The sequence below is a fragment of the Mytilus californianus genome, unplaced genomic scaffold (genome assembly GCF_021869535.1).
Source record: "Mytilus californianus isolate M0D057914Y unplaced genomic scaffold, xbMytCali1.0.p SCAF_2, whole genome shotgun sequence".
Taxonomy (NCBI): Eukaryota; Metazoa; Mollusca; class Bivalvia; order Mytilida; family Mytilidae; genus Mytilus; species Mytilus californianus.
The window spans coordinates 102,817,566-102,824,662 of NW_026262668.1; the positions used below are offsets into that span (position 1 = coordinate 102,817,566).

The 7,097-nt window shown below is 30.6% G+C and overlaps 1 non-coding gene across 1 annotated transcript; it reads right to left on the reverse strand.

Annotated features, from left to right (window-relative positions):
* Positions 1 to 6,980: 6,980 nt before the first annotated feature.
* On the reverse strand, positions 6,981 to 7,052 carry Trnaa-cgc (transfer RNA alanine (anticodon CGC)). Its single transcript has one exon. It is a non-coding gene; the product is annotated as a tRNA-Ala (tRNA).
* Positions 7,053 to 7,097: the final 45 nt, after the last annotated feature.

Consider the following 7,097-nt stretch of genomic DNA (forward strand, 5'->3'; position numbering starts at 1 on the left):
TGGATTGAAATTTGCTGATCAAGCGCATTTGCAGTTCAATTTCATATACTGATCCATCGACCAGTCGGCCTCGTAATCTGCAGCTAAACAAAAGGCATACCGGTTGTTAAAGGGAATGGTATATGACAGGACAGACATACACCGTTTTTTTCATTGCCTACGTACACCTAATAGTTGTTAAAAGTATATAACGTTGTTATCATCAATATCGATCGGCCTCTTCTGAGAGAGACAAAGTGCAAAACATATCTTCCCAGACGGGGAATCGAACCCCAGCCGCCGCGGTGAGAGTGCGGAATCCTTTTTTTTTTAATCTTTATTAAAATGAATCATCAGATATAGTACAGGTTAAAACTGATAACTTATCAAATATAAAATATAAACAACATTAATCAACATGCATACATTAATAGAAATAATGAGGTTTGCCATCTATATGTCATACATTTACAAATCAAATACTAAGACATCGTCTGTTTCTTGTACAATTGGATTTTTTTTAGAAAGTTATTTTCAAAAGCATTGTTCTTGTTATTTTGCTGACACAGGTATACATAAAAATAAGTAACATAATGTTTCAATGTATATTGGAACAGTTTGATCAAATTTACATTTTTGTGTCCATTTTTCAGTAAATTTCTTCTTCGAAATATACAGAACCTAGCTACTGACAATAAAAACTTAAAAAAAAGGTCATTCACACCTTTCATTTTCCATCTGAGCCCGTTTAACAATAACATTTCATTCTGTACTAAACTTACTTTATCCGAGTCACAGTGTTCAAATATTTTACATAATAAAATAGACAAATAATCATGAAAGTCTTCTAGTTGATCACAGTTTATAAATATATGTAAAATATCTTCACTTTCTTTATAACATACATCACTCAATTTAGAATCAGACAATCCAGTTTTCTTTAATTTTACATAAGTAAAGACACAGTTATGCATTACTTTATAATCCAACTCTATCATTTTTGAAGGCTTCCAAAAATATAGACATGTTTCCAAATTTTACACAATTCTGCTTCGTCTAAATCATATAATGTTTTCCATATACTTGGCCCAATAGGCTCTTCAATTATGTCTTCTAACAAACATTGATATAACTTTTTAACACTACAAGATTTCAAATCACAAGGTACATTTTTTATCAATACAGATACATCTATTGTTCTGTCAATATTTCTATGATGTACATTAGTGTTAATAGTATTCTCCCAGTCCTCTTGTATAATAGATAATAAACAATGATACCTGTCAATTACATATTGAATATTTACATAATCACATACATTATCAATTATATCAACAGTTGCATTTTTGGGTAAAAACCCAGTCTTCACCTCATAACAAATATCTTTGATAGTCACAATATCTGCTTGTATGAAATCATACCAAATAATTGTTTATCATTTTAAACAATTTTTGGATTACAGAATAAAGGTTGATCATATATATTTTCAACATTTAACTGAAAATATATCTTACATCCTAGGGAGAACAAAGCCTGACACATTTCTTGATAAACCATAGGAATACATTTTAATTCACAATTTGGTATTTTTGTATATAATATTTCTAATCCTAATTGCATGCCATATATTTTGAATACAACATATTTGAATGTATCTTTCCATAACACATGATACTGATCATCAATTAGTCTACCTATATATTTCAACCTAAATGCATACATTTTACATTTAATATCAGAAAACTGTAATCCACCTTTCATTTTTTCATCAACAATAGTACTATATTTAACTAAATGGGATATACTATCCCATATGAAATTTGACACATAATCTTTTAAGCTCTAAATATGCCCACTCTTGCATAGATGTAACAAATAGTGCGTACCAAAATCTTGACAACATTAAGGTATTAACAACAGTGACTCTACATTGTAAAGTAAGTTGTCTCTGTAACTACATGTACAAAAGACTTCTAACTTTCTTTATTTTATTTTTACAATTCATGTCATCACACAGTGATTTGTTAGGACCAACATAAACCCCAAGTAACTGAATAGCATCTTTACAAATGTGTAAGCCAAATTGCTCTTTTTCTACATCTGATAACTTTCCATAACCAACACATAATATTTCTGACTTCTGTTTATTAATTTTAGCTCCAGTAGCCTTACTATATAAATCAAATTCATTTAAAACTTCTGGTATAGATTCTTTATTACACAAAGATAATGTAGTGTCATCTGCATGCTGATCAATTAATCCCTCTTTTTCACAGTTAGGGATTTTTATACCTTTGATTTTGTCATTTTTAACAATTCTACAATGTAAAGGTTCAGCAGCAAGAACATATAACAAAGCACTTATTGGACAACCTTGTCTAATGCCATTTTCAATATGAAAATATTTAGTCAAAAATCCATTACATTTTACAGCACTATTAATACCATTATAGAATATTTCAATCCATTTTACAAATCTATCACCAAATCCAAATTTTCTTAACATTTGTAACAAGCATTTGTGACTCACTCTGTCAAATGCTTTTTCCTGATCAATTTTCATTATATACCCTTCAAGTTCATCTTTTTTCAATAAGTTCTATAATATCTCTTACATTAGCAATATTATTTGTAATATCTCTACCAATAATACAACATGTTTGATCATTAGATACAAACTTAGTGTCACCGGTATACTACTGTTGCCTTTATTTAGGTAATACTATCTTAAATCTATTTGCCATTATTCTGGCTAATATTTTAAATCAACCTGCAGTAATGAAATAGGTCTATAATTTTTTAAAGACTTTTTATCACCTTTCTTTTTATATATAAGACTAATCACTCCACATTTCATAGATCTACCTAAAACACCTTCTTTTTCAATAACATTAAATAAATCAATTAATACATTTCTGAGTTCATTATAAAATTGACAGTAACACTCAACTGTAAGTCCATCAGATCCTGGACTTTTATTTTTTGACATTTGATTATTGCTTTACAAATTTCTTCATGCGAAATATCAGAATCACAAAAGTTACAATCATTATCATCTATTTTTGTATCTACACTATCTAACAATTCTGACATTTTATCATTATCTGTATCTACACATGAGTACAATTCTTTATAAAATTTATATTGTAAATCTAAAATACCTTCAGTATCGTAAACTGATTCATTGTTGTCATTTAGTAATTCTTTTATAGAATTACTCTCTTGTTTATATTTTTCCAAATTCAAAAAATACTTTGTATTTTTATCTGACTCAACAGCCTCTGAGTACTGCACCTCTACATATTTCTAATTCATATGCTGACAATTCAAGTTTCAAACTTTCTAACTTAGCTACATCAATATCTACATTACAAGCAGCCTTTTCACATAAACTGTTGATCTGCCTTTCTAATCTATAATATTCTCTTCTGTTTTCTTTTGCCATTTTAGAAGAGAAAATTTGGATATATCTCTTTATTTTATATTTAAGATTATCCTACCAAATCATTAAATCTTTATTATACAATTCATTCCTTTTTCATCAGATATAATTTCTTTTACTCTCCTTACATATTCTTCATTATACAACAATGTATTATTGAGGACCCACAATCCAGGACCTCTTTCAATATTACTACTGTTAAAATTCATAATTACAAATGGATGATCACTTAAATTAGTAGTATTATAATATACATTCTGAACATAAGAAGATAACTGTTTATTTACAAGGAAATAATCAATTCTGCTGTGTTGTAATTCTCCATTACAAATCCTTTTCCGTGAAAATATTCTAGATCTTTTATTTCTAGTACGCCATACACCTCATATAAATTGTTATTTTCAATAAAATCATTTAGGTTTTTACATCTATAACATGTCTTCTTTTACCACCTCTGTCTAACATAGATAGAGAAGTATTAAAATCCCCACCAATTTCTAGTTTTTTTAACTTTTACTGTTTAACAAAATAAAAAAAAAATCTTTCAGCTATTAACTTTGGAGCATACAACGAATTACATTTAACAATTGTCCATCTTCTTCATATGTTATATGGGTAAATCTACCATCACAATCTTTATATACACATTTTATCTTATTTTTAAGATAATTATTTACTAAAACAGCCACACCCCTTCTACCATGTGAACTGTTACTAAAATATATATCACCTTCATATAAGTGTTTTACACTATTTACATAAGCATCATCCCAGAATGTTTCTTATAATAATACCATAGTAAATTTTCTATCATGAACAATACTTATAAAATTCTCAAAATTAACTACATTCTATAAACCATTACAATTAAATTAACAAATTACCACCCTTGCAAAAAGAAAAACAATCTTGCATATGAACTTATCCATTTTACTTTTTTGTACTGTCAACCACATTTCTTATATTTTTACCACTCAAATTAGGAGTTATCTTGATACTAGATCTCCTTTCAAGTCTCCTCTGTTTTTTCTTAATTTTTCTGGCCATTTTGGCACTTATTTATTTACTTGTGTCATTTTCAACACCAGAACAGACAGAAGACTCATTTGCATTTGTACCTTCAATGGTGACCTCTTCGTCACCAAAAAAGGTGCTTTCATCATCAGTGCGACCCTGCTCAATTTCAATTTCATTTTCACTCTCCCCAGTGATAGTATTGTCCCCAGGAGGAGCGTCTTTAATCGCTATTTTTAACTTTTTTTCTGAATTGATGTTTTCATTACCATCTTCTACTTTATCTAGATTCAATATTTCATCGTCTGTTATCTCATTGTTACTCTCTGTATCACTGTCCATCTTTCTCTTTCTATTTTCCTCTTGAAAGTTACTTTCTTGTTTATTTAGCTGCACCACATTAATTTCTGTCGGAACAGTTACTATAGTATCAGTATCGTCAACAGATATAGTTTTCTCTGACCAAACATCAGAAATATCTTCATCATCATTTTCACATGGTATTTTTATTATAATTTCCGGATCATTTTAGTCATTCTGTTTGTTACAGGTACAACGATCGGGTATCTCTCGGCATATGTCACATGTACAAACACATGGATATTTACGACAGTCTTGACAAGAAACAAACACACGGATCACTTTTACAAAAAGCGCAAGTACATATACACGGGTACTTTTCACATTTGTAGCAGAAAGTAAAATCACAAAAATACTGAACTCCGAGGAAAATTCAATCGGAAAGTCCCTAATCACATGGCAAAATCAAATGACAAAACACATCAAACGAAAGGACAACAACTGTCATATTCCTGACTTGGTACAGGCATTTTCAAATGTAGAAAATGGTGGATTGAACCTGGTTTTATAGCGCTAAACCTCTCACTTGTACGACAGTCTTATCAAATTTCGTTATATTTACAACGATGCGTGAACAAAACAGACATTATAAATAAAATATGGGTACATCAGTCATAACTGTGTTACAATATCAAAACAAACAATTATTTACAAAAAAGAACAAAAGCATCTATCAAATTAAAAATCATTCATTGCTTCGCGTGTCTGACGTCAGAAAATGTAAACGTCACATAAGAAGAAATTTTGTCATTCAATGTTTATTCAAAACAATTTTATAATTTCACATGGGGAATGTTGGTATACAGGGTTAAAAAATCAAAAGTTATGTTAGAATTAATTTCAGAAATAGACCGAGATTTAAAATTGTCCAGAAGTTCTTTGGAATTTTTAAGAATCCACATATGGTTAATACCACTACGGGAGTAAAATAAATTTGTCGTTTGTCGTTCAAAGTATTTTCAAATTTATAATAGAACAATAACATAATGACATATAATAGAACAATAACATAATGACGGGATCTTTTAAAGTAGCATATACATTCTTTTTTTCCACAAATGTTACACTTGCACATACAAAAATAAGAACCACGGCCATCGCAGTTCTTCTTCTTTAATGTGTCGAGTGACACTCAAGGTACGGAAACTGTTTACGCATATGCTCTGGTGACAAACACTCGGAGCAGACCTTCATCTGGTTGTTGTGTAAAACACAAAAATATTTCGTAACTGAGCCTATTTTGAACGGCATTGTCCATGGCAAAGCTACCATGCTTGGTGGAAATTTGCATCTCATAAATCTAGTCCCATCTGCTACCTGCGTTCCAGGTATTGCTCGTCTGTATATAGGAGAAACAATTTTAACCCCTTTTGATACTAATTTACTTCTTATATCTTCATCAGAAATAAACAATGGAAGTTTCATGATAGAAACAACAGTTATATCCGAATGTAACATACTCACTTGATATTCATTGTTTGCAATATCAATTCCTTCTTGCACTAATTTGTAAGCAGTTTGCTTACAATCTAATGTTATATCATAAGACATGGCATCATTTTAGACAACAGCTATCACCGAGTTTAATCCAGTGATTGTTTCCTCATCTTCAATTATTATTCTTTCACCAATAACATCAGTACGAATTTTTTCAATTTACACGGTACAATCTCTCTGATACGACTTTTCATCAAGAACATAATTTTGCTTTTGAGTATATCTATTCCCAGAACCACGACTACCATTTTTTTTTAGATAAACTCGATTTTTCACTATTTTGCTCAATTCCGAAAAATCACAAGCACAAACAGCCCAAATTTGTAAGCAAACACTCGAGTGTTCCAAAACGACCCCCCTTTTCCACACGAACGAATCGCCGGATTTGGGGAAAATACAATTTATAATCACTGTTTATCTAGTTAAAACAATTTGGTCAATAAATCATAAATAAATCCTTACTGTAATTATCAAATCATAATATCCTGTTGAACCACACAAATATCCACTGGAGAAATTATGACACTTCCATCCTAGGGCTGCGCTCTGTGCCGACTGCGCTGATCAAACAGCACAATTATATTTTGTTGCGCTTAAATTTCTACTATTTTCACAGCAAAGCAGCGTTATGTGGGCGAGTTTAATTTGATATTCCGATGCCACTTGTTCTGCCATGCACCAAAAAATATGGAGATGCCGGGGATCAAACCCGGGGCTTTTCACATGCGAAGCGAACGCTCTACCACTGAGATACATTCCCGTCCCAGGACTTTCATCAATATTTCCGTTTTTATTCCTCCTTTTA